This window comes from Mandrillus leucophaeus, unplaced genomic scaffold, assembly GCF_000951045.1.
Source record: "Mandrillus leucophaeus isolate KB7577 unplaced genomic scaffold, Mleu.le_1.0 Scaffold163, whole genome shotgun sequence".
Lineage (NCBI taxonomy): Eukaryota > Metazoa > Chordata > Mammalia > Primates > Cercopithecidae > Mandrillus > Mandrillus leucophaeus.
In genome coordinates this window covers 364,157-365,009 of record NW_012101621.1, presented here as the reverse complement: position 1 = coordinate 365,009, position 853 = coordinate 364,157, and positions in this window count along the sequence as shown.

Sequence of the window (853 nt, the reverse complement as noted above, 5' to 3'; positions counted from 1 at the left end):
AGAACCATATCACATCAGGTGAGCAGGACCAATTATTAACCAATAGTGTTAGCAAAACAAATAAAACTGAGAAAAAATAAATCTTTGTCTCTGAATACAAACTCAGACTAAGTTTCAAACTGATATTTAAATAACAGAAATAGGAACAAGGCAAAGGAAGTATTTGAATACGTGGAGAACTATTAGGCTGAAAAATGCATTGTAATCATATTATCTATATTCATAAACATAATGGAGGAAATAATTGATAGTATCCAAAACATTAAAATAGAAATATGTTAGATATCCAGGTAAATATAAAGATAATATACCCAGATACACATATAAATGTTTATATGAGGATATAAGCACTATAAAAATATAAGCATAAATTGTTGAAAATGGTTGTAAAAGATTAGACAGGTGATTGATATATTTAATATAAAATTAGTTCTTCCAAACAGATAAAGAAAAACATATGGTAAATCAGTTTAAAATGAGTAAAAAGAGCATTGACTAAAGGAGAAAGCTGAACAGTCAATAATAATACTAAAAGTAAGAAACTAGTAATCCAAGATGTGTAGATAAGATAGTATGGAGTACTATTTTGTGCTTAACAATTTCAAATTAGCTGGGCATGGTGGCACGCGCCTGCAATCCCAGCTACTTGGAAGGCTGAGGCAGGAGAATCACTTGAACCCAGAAGGCAGAGGTTGCAGTGAGCCAAGATTGTGCCACTACACTTCAGCCTGGGCAACAGAGCAAGACTCCATCTGAGGAAAAAAAAAAGATGATTTTCTATGGATGAGGCTGTGAGGAAATAGACATTCTCAAATACTTAAAGGAATAGTGCAAATTAATACAATGTCTCTAG